Source organism: Dendrobates tinctorius, unplaced genomic scaffold, assembly GCF_039654945.1.
Source record: "Dendrobates tinctorius isolate UK_male_01 unplaced genomic scaffold, ASM3965494v1 ptg000209l, whole genome shotgun sequence".
NCBI lineage: Eukaryota > Metazoa > Chordata > Amphibia > Anura > Dendrobatidae > Dendrobates > Dendrobates tinctorius.
In genome coordinates, this window is record NW_027361876.1 from 440877 (window position 1) to 461318 (window position 20442).

The 20442-nt window shown below is 41.0% G+C and overlaps 1 long non-coding RNA gene across 1 annotated transcript in view; it reads left to right on the forward strand.

Moving 5' to 3' along the window:
* The window catches only part of LOC141058069 (uncharacterized), a 63482-nt gene extending 44293 nt beyond the window's left edge, over positions 1-19189 (forward strand). Inside the window, exon 2 of the long non-coding RNA XR_012222086.1 lies at positions 18877-19189. This is a non-coding gene — a long non-coding RNA (uncharacterized lncRNA). The remainder of the gene's footprint in view (positions 1-18876) is intronic.
* The last annotated feature ends 1253 nt before the right edge of the window (positions 19190-20442 follow it).

The window sequence follows — 20442 nt, forward strand, 5'->3', positions numbered from 1 at the left end:
ACCGTGCGCAGTGTCATCAAGAAGTTTAAAGCCCATTGCACTGTGGCTAACCTCCCTAGATGTGGACGGAAAAGAAAAATTGACAAGAGATTTCAATGCAAGATTGTGCGGATGTTGGATAAAGAACCTCGACTAACATCCAAACAAGTTCAAGCTGCCCTGCAGTCCAAGGGTACAACAGTGTCAACCCGTACTATCCGTCGGCGTCTGAATGAAAAGGGACTGAATGGTAGGAGACCCAGGAAGACCCCACTTCTTACGCCGAGACATAAAAAAGCCAGGCTGGAGTTTGCCAAAACTTACCTGAAAAAGCCTAAAACGTTTTGGAAGAATGTTCTTTGGTCAGATGAGACAAAAGTAGAGCTTTTTGGGCAAAGGCATCAACATAGAGTTTACAGCAGAAAACGAGGCATTCAAAGAAAAACACGGTCCCTACAGTCAAACATGGAGGTGGTTCCCTGATGTTTTGGGGTTGCTTTGCTGCCTCTGGCACTGGACTGCTTGACCGTGTGCATGGCATTATGAAGTCTGAAGACTACCAACAAATTTTGCAGCATAATGTAGGGCCCAGTGTGAGAAAGCTGGGTCTCCCTCAGAGGTCATGGGTCTTCCAGCAGGACAATGACCCAAAACACACTTCAAAAAGCACTAGAAAATGGTTTGAGAGAAAGCACTGGAGGCTTCTAAGGTGGCCAGCAATGAGTCCAGACCTGAATCCCATAGAACACCTGTGGAGAGATCTAAAAATGGCAGTTTGGAGAAGGCACCCTTCAAATATCAGGGACCTGGAGCAGTTTGCCAAAGAAGAATGGTCTAAAATTCCAGCAGAGCATTGTAAGAAACTCATTGATGGTTACCGGAAGCGGTTGGTCGCAGTTATTTTGGCTAAAGGTTGTGCAACCAAGTATTAGGCTGAGGGTGCCAATACTTTTGCCTGGCCCATTTTTGGAGTTTTGTGTGAAATGATCAATGTTTTGCTTTTTGCTTCATTCTCTTTTGTGTTTTTTCATTTAAGACAAATTAAATGAAGATAATACCAAAGAATTTATGTTTGCAATCATTTTCAGGAAGAAACTGAGTATTATCTGACAAAATTGCAGGGGTGTCAATACTTTTGGCCACAACTGTATATATTACTTTTTGGTGTTTTTACACAATAAAAATTACTTTATGGAAAAAGTAATTTATTTTTATTTTATTATGGTGTTAACTAGTGGGACAGATTTATAGGTTTTAGTTTATCGGAATTTATGACTCACATCCTCAAAATCAGTGGTGGTCCCAACAACCGGACACCAGCGATGCTATGTTTGTCATTTATTAATTATTATGTGACCTGTGTGTATAGGTAAAATACAATGTATGCTGTTTATGGGACAAGCCCTTTAACCCTTTAGTGACCGAGCCAATTTTTACCTTAATGTCACTTTATGAGGTTGTAGCTCAAGAACGCTGCAATAGATTCCACTGATTCTGAGACTTTGTTTTTTCGTGATGTATTGTACTTCAAGATAGTGGTAACATTTATTCTTTATTACTTGCATTTATTTATAAAAAAAAATGGAAATTTGGCAAATTTTGAAAGTTTTTCAATTTTCAAACTTTTAATTTTTTGTGCCTTTAAATCAGAGAGTCATGTCACACAAAGCAGTTAATACCTAAGATTTCCCACATGTCAACTTTACATCAGTACAATTTTGGAAACATAATTTTTTTTCGTTAGGACATTATAAGGGTTAAAAGTTGGCCAGCGATTTCTTATTTTTCCAACAAAATTTACAAAAACATTTTTTTAGGGACCACCTTACATTTGAAGTGACTTTGAGGGGTTAATATGACAGAAAGTACCCAAAAGTGATGCCATGCTAAAAACTTCACTCCTCAAGGTGCAAAAAACCACATACAAGAAGGTTATTAACCTTTTCAGGTGCTTCACGAGAACTAAAGCAATGTGGAAGGAAAAAATTAACATTTAACTTTTTCACCAAAAATTTACTTTAGACCCAAACTTTTTATTTTCACAAGTGTGTCACTGAAAAATGGACCACAAAATTTGTTGTGCAGTTTCTCCTGAGTAGTCTGATACCCCGTACATGGGGGGGAAAGCCACTGTTTGGGGGCATGACAGGGCTCAGAAGGGAGGGAGCACTGTTTGACTATACAGATTATAGACTGCTATAAACAGTCCTCCTTGTGTGTCTCATATCAGCTGTGCTATTGCTGAGAAATCATCTTTTATCACTTTATATAAATGACCTCTTCTAGGCCCCTTAGCGCATGTTAGCTGGAGATAATACCTGCCCCCAGAGATTATTTTACATGAAGGATGCGTTCAGACAACATGGGGCAGAAGGTATTGCAATCAGGATATACTGCTAGAGCTGAGGAAGATACCCTAGGGCTAGGAAAACCAGTGAGAGGGACATGCCACCTACACTGAGAACCAGGGCTGAAGTTGTGTACTGTTCCTATGGGAGAGATGACAACCCGCTGGGTCTTATCATTTGCATCTGCCTGTAAATACTGTGCATACTGCCATGCACAAAGTAAGTTTGTTTTTTATAAACTTTGTGTCCCCTGGATTGATTGTTGCCTGGTTCCAGAAGATGGAATCCTGGTGTCAGAAGAGGCCTGCAGGCCAAAAGTAAGTTGGAACCACCACATACTCAGCAGCACACATTGTCCATAGGATGCCAGAGCCAGTAGGGACCAAAGCTTGCCAACGACTATCTGGCTTCTGCATCTTACATGATTATTTGCTTTGTATGGTGATATATCAGTGATATAATGTTGTTCTAAGTAACAGTATGGGTGCATATTTAGTTACTGAATGATGCTAGTATTCAGTTTAAAATTCAGTTTAGTTGACTACATTATTGCTACAGCATATTAGAATTTTGTGCTCCACTTTAGATAATACTTGCCAATTCTCCTAGGATGTCTAGGGCGCTCCTGGAAGACGCAGCACATTTAACTGTATTCGGTTCTTTCAAATGCATGAAGCAGAGAACATTATAATGACCAGAATCTTTTCATTTGTGATATTTCCTCTTCATTAGCTTAGTGTCTTGGGAAGAACTGTCAATGATACTGCTAATAATGGACTTCCAGGGTGTATGCTCTAGATTTGGGGCCATGTCTAACTGTAATCCCTGTATGCCATAGCATTAAGCTGTATGCAGATATAGCTTAATGAAAGGACAGTGCTTTGGACTCCTGGAATCCAGGTTTGGCCTGTGTCCTACTGAAGATTGGGGCTACATGGATACCATCCCAGCCCAATATGGGTAGCATGGTGCAGTAATGTCATCAAGCTGCCTGAGTTGAAAAGGTGCCATTCTGCTCAACAATAGAAAACATTTTTTTAGGAAACGAATTTAATCAGAAAGGGAAAACAGGGGCACTAATATAGTTTGAGGCTTCTATAACTTTGTGGCGGGCACAAAGGTGACCCTTTAACTGTGGGGGTCAGTAACATTTTTTATTGTTTCTCGACCCTATAACTTTGTGAGGGGAAAAGATCAGCACAAAAACAGAACAGAGTGGGCCTTATAGCTTTATAGAGGCACAGAGGGAGCACGGTGACTTTGTAACAGTAACAGAGAGGACAGTTTAACTTTGTTGGAGCCCAAGGAAGAATTGACACTATGAGGAAATAACAGGGAAATATTACTTTACAAAGGGGTTATCACTATTGTGCGTAGACACAAAACAGGGGACTATTACTATGCTGTCTTCACATTTCCCATTTAAAAGTGATATCTGAATGATACAATATTATGTAATACTTTTAGATAAATTGTCATCTTCTATTTTAATCATTGGTATGGTAACAAATTATCTACTCCACAGCACCTAAAATATGATAGAAATTCTCTTCCATTTTTAAAGATATACAAAGAAATGATCTCACTGTTTTCCATCAAATTATCATTTATCACTTGCCTCTGAATACAGATTTTATTGAGCATGAAAATGCTATTAGGGGCCTTTGCTTTGTGCCATATGTATTTCCATATTTTATGCATTGTTCATTACAATGTTAGCACATGCATAAAAGTGAATAAAAATATCACAGTAAAACTAAAGCAATAACTCTTTGAAATTTACAGCACTGGTCTCTACCTTTCCTCATCTTTGTGGCTCATTAGTAGATCAAGACATTTCCTTGTCAACTGGGTTTAATAATTCAGAATTGTAGATGATGGGGATGTGACAGTTTTGCATCCTTTATTTTGACCTTTCTGTGTTAAATTGCACTCGCTTTATCCTGGATTCTGTCTGGTTCTGTAATAATAAGCAAAGGAAGGTATTGTCTTCCGTATTGTCAATTAGTGAAGAAGAGGTAAAGTAGAAACATATCACAACTCCAATCATTTGTAATTGCTCCTTTAGCTGAAAAAAGTTTATACTGTTTTATTTTTAAATAGCATTGCTTCTTAGGTGATCATACTGAACATTCATCCATGGACGTGTGCCAGTAACCTATTGTTGTAATCAGAACTGACCACTGGTGTTATGAGGCAAATTAGTGGCAGTTCCAACAACAAACCCAGTCTTCTAAACAAAAGCAAAATTATTTTAGTTGTCTGAACTTGAACTAAGAGACACATCTCCTTCAGGATCAGCTCTTGTTCCTTTCACTAGGCGCCACCATAATCCATCTGAGGGCAAATTGGTGATGGAGGAGGGTGTCGGGGCCAAAAGCTCTGGGAGGTTCTGTCCAGCCACTGTTATTAGGCTGGCTGGGATCTTCAGCATTGACGAGAGTATGGGTGTGTTCTGCTTAGCTGGAGTTATCAGCTCCCTTCATTGGCCAATTTGAAATAACCACAACCTGCTAAAGCTTTACTGCCAGCAGCTGGCACATATCATCAGTCCTTCCTCTGGTTTTGTATATTTGGAAAATAAACGATCACACACAATGAAATCTAAAAGGCCAATTCTTCTCAACTCAAAGGGTAAAATCCAGGTTCTGTAAGGTAGCCCCCATAGACAATGGATTTTCTGATGATTCAGTCAAAATGTATAGGTTTCATCCAAATACAAGTCTGGCAAGAATTAAGATACCACTTCCAAATGTTCAGTTTATCTAATATTTTTCTCTTTAAAGGTATATTTTTGAGTAAAATGTAAATTGTTCTTTTAGTCTACAAACTACTGACAACATGTCTCTGAATTTCCAAGCAATAAATTTTGCATTTTTTTTTTCAAAGAAAAATGGTCAAAATTAAAAAAAACAGTGCTTTCAGACCTCAAATAATGCAAAGAAAACAAGTTCATAATCATTTAGAAACAACAATACTAATGTTTTAACTCAGGAAAAGTTCAGAAATCAATATTTTGTGAAATAACCATGATTTTTAAAAACAGCTTTCATGCGTCTTGGCATGCTTGCCACCAGTGTTTCATACTGCTTCTGGCGCAAAAATTTAAGCAGTTCTACTTTGTTTAATGGCATGTGACTATCCATCTTCCTCTTGATTACATTCCAGAGGTTTTCAATGTGGTTCAGGTCTGGAGAACAGTCTGCCCATGACAAGGTTTTGATGTGGTGGTCTCTTAAATTTTTTACCAGAGCTGTATATACAGTATAAGCTATTGGGTCATTTTAAGTTTCTGCGCTAAAGACAACACACTGACTCACTTCCTGAATTTGTATTCTTGAACTGTAATCCACTAAGAAAATAACTAGTGGCCCCTGTCATGAATTGTATCATATGAAAAATTATGCCAGGCATATTTTAATTTTTAAAAACAAGTACAAAAAAAGTTTGTTAAATATTGTCCTCACTCACATAGTGTATAAAAAATAACTCCGATGTTGCTCCTGAAAAGTTAGAGGAGTGGAATCTGTATGGTTCAACTTATGTCATATGAGTGCTATCTTATATACAGATATAGATGGAATAGATATCTATAATAGATGGGTAACTAGAATAGATAAGTAGAGTAGATAGAATATAATTAGTGATGAGCGAGCATGCTCGCCACTACTCGGTACTCACCCGGGCATCTCACTGCTCGAGATGCTCGGAGCTCACCGAGTATTTTCGGGGTTGTTCTGTGGGAGCTCTTTAGAGAGCCAATGAACATGCAGGGATTGTCCGCCAGACACTTTAATGTCACAGCCATGTTGGTTGTGGCATTACAGTGATTGGCTGGCTGCACAGTGTCATCAGGTCTATATCAGACCTGGCACCACCATGCTCGCCACAGTCTACTCCGGAATCAGGCAGTGTAGGGAGAGGTGCTGCTAAACTAGTGAGAAATTTGCTTGTTTCTTAGTGTAGGTATACCACAATATATTATACACATATCCATCTCAACTAATAGTCCTTATGAGGACTAGTCCAGCTGCATAGATATCAGTGCTAGGCAGGCAGTGTATGTGGCAGACTGCAGTGCATATAGCAAGAGGGTCTATTCCAGTTCTATCTGCTGCTGCTTTTACAGATACAGTATTTCTAGACATAGCCCTAGGTATCAGGAACTAGGAATATTTTTTTTTTGGATCCTAATCCTGATTATTTGCTTAAAAAGCAATCCAGAGAACACTGTTTTTCTGCTCCCTTTGCTTGTTGGCACTGCAGAATACAGCCAGATCCTTTCCATATTACAGCGCTAAGAATCCATCTATTTAAAACTGTGATTTGTCCGTCACATGGATCACATAAACATGCTCTCAAAATTCTGCAATTTCTGGCCTCCATTTAAATTTTGCTGCAGTGTGTTAGTGAAGTTATTGACCCCAGTTTGCTGTTAAAAATAGTTACCTACAGGCAAGCTATTTAAAACTGTGATTTTCCATCAAACGGATCACATATAAGTTCACTCCAAATTCAGCCATTTGTAGTGAATGTGGAAAATATTGTCCTCCATTTTAAATCAGAAATGCATGTGACAAGGGATGAGAAACTGGACGTGATGGTGCATGCAGATGCCGAGGCTGTGGGCAGGCTGAAATTATGCCACAACAAACACCCACATCTTCTCATCCAACCTTCCTGTCCCAATTACTAGGGGACTGTAGCACACCACTATTGAACCCAAAGCAGTGTCAAAAGGTTGTTGGTTGGATAGTGGCTAATGCTTCCATTCACTATGCCACCACCCTATCTTCCACATGGTCAAGTCTCAGTAGTCGCGAGTCTGGACTGCATATTCCTCACCCTGATCCTCCCACCATGCCGAGTGCCCGGATACAACTGATCCAACACTTGTACACTCCGAAGAGCTGTTCACTTTTCCATTTATTGATTCGGGCCTCTTGCCCGAGATCACATGTAGAGATGCCCAAATATTTGAGCAGCCACGGTCAGAAGAAGGCAACGATGGGAAAATGTCACAAGAGGTGGACGATGATGAGACACAATTGCCAGAAAGTCAAGAGGAGGACCAGGGTGTGGAAGTGGAAGCCGAGGTGGTGGATGATATAGGAGCTGACCCAACCTGGCAGGAGGACATGCAGAGTGAGGACAGCAGCACACAGTTGGAGGGAGGTGTAGCACCCCAACTGACAGGAAGAAGCAGTGTGGTGGCCGCAGACAGAAGGCGGGCAACTGTAGCCTGTAACACCAACACGACGGAAGTTGCCAGTACAACTGTTAGGTCTTCCTGAGTCTGGTTGTTTTTAAAGACTCTGCCGATAACCCTAAGAAAGGCCATTTGCACCATCTGCCATGCCCGCATCAGCAGGGGTAGCAAAACTACCCACTTGACCACCACCAGCATGATCAGACACATGGCAGCAAAGCACCTGACTTTTTGGGCTGAACCCCAGAGTCCAGAAACAGTGTCTGCGGGTGACACCACTCTTTCTTCCGCTGTTGTGTGTGTGTGTGCAAGCCAATCCCCTGTCCATGGTGCATGTGAAGATGCCTCCTGCCCTGCACCTGTCATTGCACACACTCAATTAGCATCATCAGCAAGCACGTCCACATTCCTGTCCCAGCGCAGCGTCCAGTTTTCCATACCCCAGTCCTTAGAATGCAAGTGCAAATACGCAGCCAGTGCCCCACAGGCCACACTACAAAATTCCCACATTTCTTGATCGCTTGCTCTCAAAATATTGCCTTTTAGGCTTGTGGAGATGGAAGCTTTCCGCAACCTGATGACGGCGGCCGTCCCCTGCTACTTGGTCCCCAGCCACCACTATTTCTCCTGGTGTGCCGTCCCCACATTACACAAGCATGTGTCCCACAACATTAACCGTGCCCTCAGCAATGCAGTTACTGGGAAATTCCACCTATCAATGGACACATGGACAAGTGCTTGTGGGCAGGGATGGTACATCTCGCTGACTGCGCACTGGGTTAACATAGTGAAAGCTGGGACCCAGTCAACCCCCTTCTCTTCATCCTTTACCACCATATCACCAAGGTGACTGTGGTCCGTGATGCAATCCCCACATAATTTTTTTAAAGGGTGTTTATGATGCCCGTAAGAAAATTTTGCTATACAGAATGTTCTTGTATACCCCCCAGGGGTAAATGATTTTTTAGCCCATACACTTAGTGCATGGGCATTACAAGTCTAGGAGACCTGCTCTTTTCTAATGGGTACATTTTTTTATGAGGCCCTAATCTACGTCGCTTCAAAGGGGCATTGGAGTACCTCCAAATTTTTGGAAGCCCTTGCATTCACTGCATATGCAAACACTATGGGAGACCCACTTCCTAATAATAATAATAATAAATTTTAATAATAAATTTTATTTCTATAGCGCCGACATATTCCGCAGCACTTTACATTTCAGGGAACATTGTTTTCAGGAGGCCCTCCTTTACGTCTCTTCAAAGGGGTACTGGAGTGTGTACAAGTTTTGGGCAGCCCTGCCACTCACTGCATACACAATAGCAGTATAGGAGACCCACTGTTTAATAATGGGAACAACAAAGCATAACTGATGGCTCGTTAAGAATAGTGAGGTCCGACTGCTGGCCCTTTAAGAATAGTAAAGGCCGCCTGATGGCCCTATAAAAATAGGCTTTGTGACTTTCAGAGTCCCTCCTTCATAAATGAAACAGGATGTGTCACACACCACAAGGCTAGATAAGGTTGCAAAATGTTAAAATGACATTTCCTAGTGAATGCATTTGTCTTGGTTGAAAGCAATGCTAAAGTTCAAGAATGCATCAAAAACGCTATGTGTGAACATAGTCCAAGGTTTGGAGGAGCATTTTTGTTTTGGGTTATTTATTTTGCCTTATATGCAAGTCATTATCCTGGAAAGGATGTTCCTTAACATATTTCCCAGGAAAATCCAATTTGGTTTTATTTTTGTATGTGTTTTTGTGAGTCTATAAAAGTGGCATAAGACTGACAACATTGTTCACTGCAGTGACCTGGGTGTCAGAAATGCTTCCAGGTGTCTTCCCCATGCTGTTCCCATGTCATTTGATCACTGCTACCATTGATTTCCACAATTTCTAGTCTCTTTGCAGACCGCCGGGGGGTCGCCAGAAAAAAGTTTGAGTTTCCCATAGACTTGCATTGGGCTCGTTGCTCGGGTCGAGCACCCGAGCATTCCAATTTGCTCGACCTGAGCAACGACCACCAGATCATTTTAGTGCTCGCCCATCACTAGATATAATACTGTATATAGATATTCTGTAGACATATAATTTATTAAGCCCCCGACATATAATGAACATTCATCCTTTAGTGCCTTTCATGTGGCACTAAAGGGTGTTTAATCTATTAAATGCATAAATTATTTTAAAAAATGATGTGCGGTCCCCCCTCTTTTTGATAACTTGATAAGGTAAAGAAAACACCTGCGGGCTAATAATATCAGGCTGATTATTGAACCATTCCCAGCCTAAAAATACAAGCCTGCACATGAGAAAAGACAATTCTGGTGCTTGGCCAGACTTTTCCAGATGGCCCTGATGCGGTGGCCATCAGGGTATTATTGGTTTATGGGGTTGATGTCCGCTGTGGAATGTCAGCTGGCATCAAGCAACTTTGTTAGTAATGGAGAGGTCTCTTTCAGACACCCCTATTACTAACCCAGTAAGTTAAAAGTTATACACACGCACATTTTATTTTTACCCCTCTGACTATAGCCCTGTTTCAACACCACACATCTAACATCAACCCTATAAGCCATTAACCCGATTGCTGCCACACCAGGGCAATCGGGAAGAGCCAGGACAAGCGCCAGAATTGGATCCTTTCATATAATGCTCCAATTCTGGGGCTGCTGCAAGCTTTTTATTTTTTGGTTGGGTAGGGCCTAATAACCAGGGACCTTCCCAGCCTGATAATATAAGCCCTTGGCTCGTTATCAAAAATAGGGGGACCCCACATCATTTTTTTTTTAACTATGTTTTAATTTAGCCCCTTTCTGACATCTGACGTAATAATTAGTGTTGAGCTTTCCGATACCGCAAGTATCGGGTATCGGCTGATATTTGCCGTATCGGAATTCCGATACCGAGTACCGATACTTTTTTCGTATCGGATACCGGAATCGGAAGTCCAAAATGCAATGAGCCACAAAAGTGGCTCTGATTGGCTGCCGAAATGACGTCATCATGATGCGCTGTCTGTGCGCATCATGATGCGCCGTCAGTTCGGGCCTTCGGGGGGGCTGTGCCGACTGTCCGGGAGTCTGTACCGGCCTGCCGGTGGTCTGTGCAGGCTCCGGTGGTCTGTGCCGGCCTGCCGGGGGCTGTGCCGGCCTGCCGGTGGTCTGTGCAGGCTCTGGTGGTCTGTGCCGGCCTGCCGGGGGGCTGTGCCAGCCTGCCGGTGGTCTGTGCAGGCTCCGGGGGTCTGTGCCGGCCTGCCGGGGGGCTGTGCCGGCCTGCCGGTGGTCTGTGCAGGCTTCGGGGGTCTGTGCAGGCATCGTCCGATGGGACTACAAGTCCCATCGGGCGATGCCTGCTACCATGACAGTGATTGACACATTAGCCAATGATGGGACAGTAGTAGTCCCATCATCCGGCTAATGTGTTGAATGTAAAAAAAAAAAAAAAATTACATGCTACATACATGCTACATACATACAACATGCATACTACATATATACTACATGCAACATGCATACTACATGCATGCTACATGCTACATACATACTACATATATACTACATGCATGCAACATACATACTACATATATACTACATGCATGCAACATACATACTACATATATACTACATGCATGCAACATACATACAACATATATACTACATGCATGCAACATGCATACTACATATACTACATGTAACATACATACTACATATATACTACATGCAACATGCATACTACATACATGCTGCATACTACATGCATGCTACATACATGCTACATACTACATACATGCTACATACATACTACATATATACTACATGCATGCAACATGCATATTACATATATACTACATGTAACATACATACTACATATATACTACATGCAACATGCATACTACATGCATGCTACATACTACATGCATGCTACATACTACATGCATGCTACATACTACATGCATGCTACATACTACATGCATGCTACATACTACATGCATAATACATACATACTACATGCATGCAACATGCATACTACATATATACTATATATACTACATGTAACATACATACTACATATATACTACATGCTACATACATGCAACATACACACTACATGTTACATACATACTACATACATGCTACATACATACACACTACATGCTACATACATGCAACATACATACTACATACATGCTACATACATACATCATACATACCACATGCATGCAACATGCATACTACATATATACTGCATATATACTACATGCATGCAACATACATATATACTACATACAATACATACATATAGATATACAGTACATATAACATAGAGTACATACTCACCGTCACTTGTCAATTTGATCCCCGAAGCCATTGCCACCTGAGGGATAAATATCAAAATAAAAAAACACCAATATACTTACCCCGATCCGCAGAAGTCCACGAGGGTCCCACGTCCATCTTGCGTGGAGAACAGCAGCATCAGCTGATGCTACCGTTCTCTACCAGCTCCAGGAATACAATGACGGAAGGTAGGTATCCTTCCGCACTGTATTCCTCCACCACTTTAAAAAAAAAAAAGTCCCTAGTCTCACTTTATGCCATTGCTGCGTGGGAATTTCCCACGCAGCAATGGCATAAAGTGAGACTAGGGACTTTTTTTTTTTTTAAAGTGGTGGAGGAATACAGTGCGGAAGGATACCTACCTTCCGTCATTGTATTCCTGGAGCTGGTAGAGAACGGTAGCATCAGCTGATGCTGCTGATCTCCACGCAAGATGGACGTGGGACCCTCGTGGACTTCTGCGGATCGGGGTAAGTATATTGGTGTTTTTTATTTTGATATTTATCCCTCAGGTGACAATGGCTTCGGGGATCAAAGTGACAAGTGACGGTGAGTATGTACTCTATGTTATATGTACTGTATGTCTATATGTATGTATTGTATGTAGTATATATGTATGTTGCATGCATGTAGTATATATTCAGTATATATGTAGTATGCATGTTGCATGCATGTGGTATGTAGCATGTATGTAGCATGTATGTAGTATGTAGTGTGTATGTATGTAGCATGTATGTAGTATGTATGTTGCATGTATGTAGCATGTAGTGTGTATGTTGCATGTATGTAGCATGTAGTGTGTATGTTGCATGTATGTAGCATGTAGTGTATATATAGTATATATGTAGTATGCATGTTGCATGCATGTAGTATATATGTTGCATGCATGTAGTATATATGTAGTATGTATGTTGCATGCATGTAGTATGTATGTAGCATGCATGTAGTATGTATGTAGCATGCATGTAGTATGTAGCATGTATGTAGTATATATGTAGTATGTATGTTACATGTAGTATATATGTAGTATGCTTGTTGTATGTATGTAGCATGTAATTTTTTTTTTTTTTACATTCAACACATTAGCCGGATGATGGGACTACTACTGTCCCATCATTGGCTAATGTGTCAATCACTGTCATGGTAGCAGGCATCGCCCGATGGGACTTGTAGTCCCATCGGACGATGCCTGCACAGACCCCCGAAGCCTGCACAGACCACCGGCAGGCCGGCACAGCCCCCCGGCAGGCCGGCACAGACCACCGGAGCCTGCACAGACCACCGGCAGGCCGTCACAGCCCCCCGGCAGGCCGGCACAGACCACCGGAGCCTGCACAGACCCCCTGGCAGGCCGGCACAGCCCCCCGAAAGGCCCGTACAGACCACAGAGAGGCTGTACAAGGCAAAAATAGGGTTTTTCTTATTTCTTATTCCCCGGAAGTCCCATAGACTTGAATGGGACTTCCGGTATCGGAATCGGCGATACCGATACTTTTTTTAAGATCGGCCGATCCATTCCGATCCGATATTTTCAAGTATCGGCTGGTATCGCTCAACTCTAGTAATAATCCGTCCCTGCGACCTGTGCCTTACTGACCAGGAACGAATTATCACATCAATGCAATCTCCCACACACAGCCCACTGGGTTCCAGCTGATTCTGACAGCTGACACCCGTCACTAAAGTGCCAGGAGCAGTCCCGCACCGTCCCTGCGTTTTAACTCAGTAAATGCTGCAATCGAACACAGCATGTACAAATGATCAGCCTGCAAAAAATGATAATCCCATAGTGGGACAAAGTAAAAAAGTTTAAAAAAAAAAATGGAAAAAAATGTTTTAAATAATTGTAAAAATATTTTTTTAAAATAAAAGCTAGTAATAAAAAAGATGAAAAATATTGTATCTATAAATAAATATTTGTATGAAATAAACAATAAAAGTACACATATTTGATATTGCCGCGTCCGCGTGACCCGACCTATAAAACTGTCCCACTAGTTAAGCCTTTTAGTGAACACCATAAAAAATAAATAAAAAAATAAATAAAAATCAAGGCAAAAAACAATGCTTTATCATCATACCACCGAACAAAAAGTGGAATACAACATGATCAAAAAGACAGATAGATATAAGTAAACATGGTATAGCTGAAAGCATCATCTTGACCCCCATAAAATAGGCCGCTATACAGCTCCATCAGCAGAAAAATTAAAGTTGTAGCTTTCAGAATAAAGCGATGCAAAAATAATTATTTTTTTCAATAAAATAGTATTTATTGTGTAAAAACGTCAAAACATAAAAAAACTATATAAATGAGGTATCGATTATAACCGTACCGAGCTGAAGAATAAAACTTCTTTATCAATTTTACCACCCATGGATCGGCATAACCTCACCCCCCAAAAAAACTGAATTGCAGATTTTTGTTCATTCTGCCTCCCAAAATTCAGAATAGAAAGGGATCAAAAAAAGTCATATGCCCAAAAATGCTACCAATAAAATCGACTCGTCCCACAAAAAACAAGCAATCACATGACTCTGTGGGCCAAAATATGGAAATTTATAGCTCTCAAAATATGGTGATGCAAAAACTATTTTTTGCAATAAAAAGCGTCTTTTAGTGTGTGACAGCAGCCGAACATAAAAACCCCATAAAATCTAGATTCGCTGTAATCGCACTGATCTGTAGAATAAAGTCGCATAATCAGTTATAGCGCACGAGGAACGGCGTAAAAAATTAAACAAATTCTTCACCTGCTGTTGAAATTTTTTATTCTGCCTCCCAAAAATCGCAGTAATGCTTGGAGCACATTCATCCTGTGCACTGCGCTGAGCACTTGCTTCGGGGTTTCCATGTAAGTCTCTGAAATACATGATTCAGACGGATCCTCTGGCAGCAGATTCCCTATAATGAGGCAGATGGAGGCACTGTGGATGCCGTCTGACCTGTAATCTGGCGGTGTCCATCTTTTTAGGATTACATAAAAATGCCGGCAGCCACAGTTTTGTGCACTTCTGAAAAGAAGGACACAGCTGAACAGAGGCAAGATGGAGTCGAGAGTAACTCTGCTGCCTCATTATAGTGAAGGGATCCCTCGGGGGTTTCATCTGAATCATGTCACTCAGAGATTTAGATGGAAACCCCAAAGTAAATGGTCAGCGTAGAGCGCAGGATAAATGTGATCCCAAGCATTATGTAAAGTGTTCCCAATACAAGCTTCAATTCAGTCCACAAAAATAGCAAGCCCTCACTCAGGTCTGTCATCTGTTAACGGAAATATAGGGGGCTTCCATGTTACTGGTAGCATAAAGGCTTTGTAAAAGCAAAATGGCTCCTCACCTGCCAAAAGAAATTCAGTAAATTCTGTGCTCCCAAATCCAAATGCCCCCTCCCTTCTGAGCCCCACAGTGTACCTAAACCACATATTGCATCCACGTTTGGCATTTCTGAAGTGATGAGAGCCCACCTAACTTATGGGTGCATGCCTTCAGAAGCACCTGCTGGGCATAACGTACTGGTGACTGTAATGGACTGGTCAATACAGCATACTAGTTACTACAATGACAGTTTGCAATTTTCACTCTTCAACATTCATTGCTGCTTGTTTCTGGAAAATACACATGGAGTCAAAATCGTCACTACACCTGTAGATAAATTCCTTAAGGGGTATAGTTTCCAAAATGGGGTCACTTGAGGGGGAATTCTGCTCTTCTAGCAATTAGGGGCTCTGTATATGGAGTCTGCAAACTGTTCTAGGAACATCATTGTTCAAGGAGGAAAATAGCGCTCCTTTCCTCCCGAGTCTCTCTGTATGGCTAAGTAATACTGTACAGCCACATACGAAGTATTGCCATGTTCACTAGAAATTGTAGGACAAACTTTGATGCGATTTTTACCCACTTCTTGTGTGAAAATGTAAAATCTGGGCCTAAACAAAATTTTAGTGGTAAAAATGTAGTTATTTTTTCTTTACTGCCTAATGGTATAAAAGTCTATGACACCTGTGGTGTCAATATGATCACTGAACCCATAGATAAATTCATTGAGAGGTCTAGTTTGTAAAATGGTATTACTTATGGGGGTGTTCTGCTGTTCTGGCACCTCATTGGCTTTCCCAGTGGGTCATAGCACCTGCAAACCATAACAGTAAAATCTGGCGCTCCCTGCCTTCTGAGCTTTGCACTGTGCCTGAAAAATATTTCCCAATTACATATAGGGTAAGGGCGCACTCAGGAAAAAATGGACCTCACTTTGTTTAAAAAACAAAAATTTCCTATTTTACAATATTTTAGTGATAAAATTGTAATTTATTCTTTTTCACCGCTCAATGGTATAAAATTCTGTGAGGTACATGTGGTGTCAATATTATCACTGCATCCCTAGATTAATTCATTGGGGAGTGTAGTTTGTAAAATTAGTTTACATTTAGGGGGTTTATGTTGTTCTGGCACCTTAGGAGCTCTTGCAATGAGACATAGCACCCTCAAACCAGCACAATCTGAACTCCAATATGGCATCTCTTCCCTTCTGAGCTTTGCACTGTGTGCCTCAAAAGTAGTATTCCCCACATATAGGATATCAGCGTACTCAGGAGAAATTGCACAACAAATTGTATTGTCCAATTTTTCCTGTTACCCTTATGAAAATGGAAAATTTGGGGTCAAAATAACATTTTCGTGAGGGAAAATTTGACTTTTTTATTTTCAGGGCTCAACGTTGTAAACTTCTGTGAAGCACTTGGAGGTTCAAGGTGCTCACCACACATCTAAATACATTCCTTGAGGGGTCACTTATGTGGGGGTTTACACTGTTTAGGCACATCAAGGGCTCTCCAAATGGGACATGATATCTGCTAATAATTCCAGGAAATTTTACATTCAAAAAGCCAAATGAAACTCCTTCCCTTCTGAACCCCACTGTGCGCCTAAATACACTCACTGGCCACTTTATTAGGTACACCTGTCCAACTGTGTGTTAAGACTTAATTTCTAATCAGCCAATCACATGGCGGCAACGCAGTGCATTTAGGCATGTAGACATGGTCAAGACAATCTCCTGCAGTTCAAACCGAGCATCAGTATGGGGAAGAAAGGTGATTTGAGTGCCTTTGAACGTGGCATGATTGTTGGTGCCAGAAGGGCTGGTCTGAGTATTTCAGAAACTGCTGATCTACTGGGATTTTCACGCACAACCATCTCTAGGGTTTACAGAGAATGGTCCGAAAAAGAAAAAAAATCCAGTGAGCGGCAGTTCTGTGGCCGGAAATGCCTTGTTGATGCCAGAGGTCAGAGGAGAATGGGCAGACTGGTTCGAGCTGATAGAAAGGCAACAGTGACTCAAATTGCCACCCGTTACAACCAAGGTAGGCAGAAGAGCATCTCTGAACGCACAGTGCGTCGAACTTTGAGGCAGATGGGCTACAGCAGCAGAAGACCACACCGGGTACCACTCCTCTCAGCTAAGAACAGGAAACTGAGGCTACAATTTGCACAAGCTCATCGAAATTGGACAGTAGAAGATTGGAAAAACGTTGCCTGGTCTGATGAGTCTCGATTTCTGCTGCGACATTCGGATGGTAGGGTCAGAATTTGGCGTAAACAACATGAAAGCATGGATCCATCCTGCCTTGTATCAACGGTTCAGGCTGGTGGTGGTGGTGTCATGGTGTGGGGAATTTTTTCTTGGCACTCTTTGGGCCCCTTGGTACCAATTGAGCATCGTTGCAACGCCACAGCCTACCTGAGTATTGTTGCTGACCATGTCCATCCCTTTATGACCACAATGTACCCAACATCTGATGGCTACTTTCAGCAGGATAATGCGCCATGTCATAAAGCTCGAATCATCTCAGATTGGTTTCTTGAACATGACAATGAGTTCACTGTACTCAAATGGCCTCCTCAGTCACCAGATCTCAATCCAATAGAGCATCTTTGGGATGTGGTGGAACGGGAGATTCGCATCAGGGATGTGCAGCCGACAAATCTGCGCCAACTGTGTGATGCCATCATGTCAATATGGTCCAAAATCTCTGAGGAATGCTTCCAGCACCTTGTTGAATCTCTGCCACGAAGAATTGAGGCAGTTCTGAAGGCAAAAGGGGGTCCAACCCGTTACTAGCATGGTGTACCTAATAAAGTGGCCAGTGAGTGTAGTTTTCTCCCTCATTTGGGGTATCGGAATACTCAGGAGAAATTGCAATACAAATTATATGGTGCAATTTCTCCTGTTACCCTTACAAAAATGCATTGTTTTTTGTTAAAAACATATTGGTTGGGAAAATTTGATTTTTTTTATTTTTACGGCTCAACGTTATAGACTTCTGTGAGGATTCAATGTTCTAGTTTCCAAAATGGTGTCACTTATGGGGGATTTTCACTGTTTAGGTACATCAGAGACTCTTCAAACCCAACATGGAGTCTGACAATTGTTCTAACAAATTTTGCATTCAAAAAGTCAAATGGCACTCCTTCCCTTCCAAACTCTGCTGTTCACCCAAACAGTGGTTTTCTCCCTCATATAGGGTATCGGCATGCTCAGGAGAAATTACAATTACATTTTGGGGTCCATTTTTTCCTGTTACCCTTGTCAAAATAAAAAATTTTAGATCTGAAGGATCCAGACCGCAACACCCATTGAACCGGACCACCCCTGGTGAGTATAATATAACTTTTTTTTCTTATCTTTCAGATTACATCGGGGGCTTATCTACAGCATTAAAGAATGGTGTAGATAAGCCCCAGATGTCAGTGCCGACAGCTCATATTCATAAAAAGGGGTGACAGATTCCCTTTAAGGGCATGAAATAAGTTGGAAAATTGCGAAATTTTCAAAATTTTCACGAAATTTTCATTTTTTTACACAAATAAATGCAAGTTGTACCAACAATTTTTTTACCACTATCATGAAGTACAATATTATTAAAACAGTAGGATTTATGGTTATCAAAAGGATTAAAATAGATTCTATATATTTATAACACTATTTTTTTTGTTCACAGGTGTAATTAAAAAGGAGAAAATAAAAAGCATGAAGAACAAAAAGGAGCAACTGCAGGCACGAACTTGCTCATATTTTCTTTTTATTTATTCCTTTTTACTGTATTGAATGTTACAACTTGAACTGTCATGTGCTGTACTAAGTGTCAGTGTCATGAACTTTGACACTGCTGGACATGTGATTCCCTTTGGCACCAGATTTGAATCTGGAATCTATTTAAACAGTGTGAGGTAATATTGTTGGGTTATGTCATCTCCTGATGAAGTCCTGTAGACTTCTAAATGTGTTCAGAGAATAAAACACCATTCTTTCAACTCGGATGAGTCTATATGCTTCAATATTAAAAAAGATCAGGTGAGTGCAAACTAATCAAGAATTTTTAATAACCATCGGATAAGACCCTATTGGCGCTTTTCTCTCCTGCAGTGTTTCCTTATGAAGTACAATATGTCATGAAAAACATTCTCAGAATCACTGGAATGCGTTGAAGCATTCCAGAGCTATTACCTCATAATGTGACAGTGGTGCGAATGGTAAAAATTGGCCTGGTCATTAGTATGCAAAACACCTTTGGGGTAAAGGCGTTAATAGATTTGGTTCTGGCTGCAAATTTACTGTACATAGCTGAAGAAATGTTGGGATTCCTTTGAGATGTGTATGTAAAAATCTGGCAGCACACGCATGGTCCGTGAGTCGTCCAATTTTTTTTCTCACACCCATTGACTTGCATGGGCGATTGCGATCCAGTTCTCGAATCCAATCGCAGCAATTATTTCTTCAGTCCGATTAGAGCTGAGGAAAAAAATTGTGGATGAGCACTGACTCATTTAATAACATTGGTTACAGTGCAATGCTACAGTATGTTATCTCGCATTGCGCTCTTCCTTATTATACACCAATGTGTGAGCGAGCCCTTAAAATAAAAAAGGCCAAAACGTGTACTTTGCCTATGGTATTACCCATATGAGTTTAGTGAGTCCAGGTTTTTTAGTATATAATATTATTGACTTATTACATAGGGATCCCAGGGTTTGGGCTACAGAGTAGGCTGCTGGCCAGTTGTGCAAGTTGGCAGGAGTGAAACAGGAGGGCAGACAAGGTACAAAATCAGAAGAATAGTCAATTTATGGGCTAAGGTCAAAGCAAGAAACTTGTAGATAAAACAGAAGCTGAGAAGCTGGAGCAGCCACTGCCAGAGGTGTGCGTAGCTTTATCTCCTCTCCCCATGGAAAAATATTAAAATAAACTTAGACTGCATGTTAACCCCTTCACCCCTTCAAGGGTGGTTTGCACGTTCATGACCGGGCCAATTTTTACAATTCTGACCACTGTACCTTTATGAGGTCATAACTCTGGAACGCTTCCATGGATCCCGGTGATTCTGACATTGTTTTCTCGTGACATATTGTACTTCATGTTAGTGGTAAAATTTCATTCAAATAACTTGCGTTTATTTGTGAGAAAAACGGAAATTTGGCTAAAATTTTGAAAATTTCGCAATTTTCCAACTTTGAATTTTTATGCCCTTAAATCACAGAGATATGGCACCCAAAAAACTTGATAATTA